The sequence below is a fragment of the Eurypyga helias genome, unplaced genomic scaffold (genome assembly GCF_000690775.1).
Source record: "Eurypyga helias isolate BGI_N326 unplaced genomic scaffold, ASM69077v1 scaffold18633, whole genome shotgun sequence".
NCBI classification, from domain to species: Eukaryota; Metazoa; Chordata; class Aves; order Eurypygiformes; family Eurypygidae; genus Eurypyga; species Eurypyga helias.
The window spans coordinates 627-1,308 of record NW_010239405.1 but is presented as its reverse complement, the minus strand read 5'-3'; positions in this window follow the sequence as shown (position 1 = coordinate 1,308).

Below are 682 nucleotides of genomic sequence, written 5' to 3'. Positions count from 1 at the left end.
CTTCGGGACCTCGCGGTGTCATTGCTTAAAATGAATGAAGGAATGGGCCCGCGCGAGGGGGCCGGAAAAGCGTTTTGCTGGAGTGGTGGCTGTAAGCAGCTGCCTGTTGCATTAAATGAATCACACGGCTGTCATCGTGTCGGGTGTTGGAAGTGGCCTTTCTCCTGTGAGGTTGTTGTCGGAGAAGCACCAGTAGTTTGCTGGCAGCCTCGGGGCGGGTGAGGGGATGGAGCCGGTGCCAGGACGGGTCAGCCGGCTCGGCCCTGCACACGCACCCGTCCCTCTACAGCCCCCCCGGACTGCACCCACCCACACCTGTATGCACAGACATACAGAGCCTGTGGTACATAGAGGCACCTGTATGCCCCCCCCAAACACCTCCAGACGCTGCCCTCCGCAGGCACACGCAGCCCTACACACACACAAAAACACACCCCTGCACATACACAGACACCTGTACACACACCCCTGTACACATACACACACCTGCACACACACAGAGACCTGTACAAACACCTGGATACACACACCTATTCACACACCCCTGCACACATGTGCACACCTCCTGTACACCACTGTACATACACCATTGTGTGTACATGCACACCCCCTCCACACCTGTGAACACCTCTACACGCACCCCTGCACTCACTTGTACATATACTCTGTACACACACCCCCT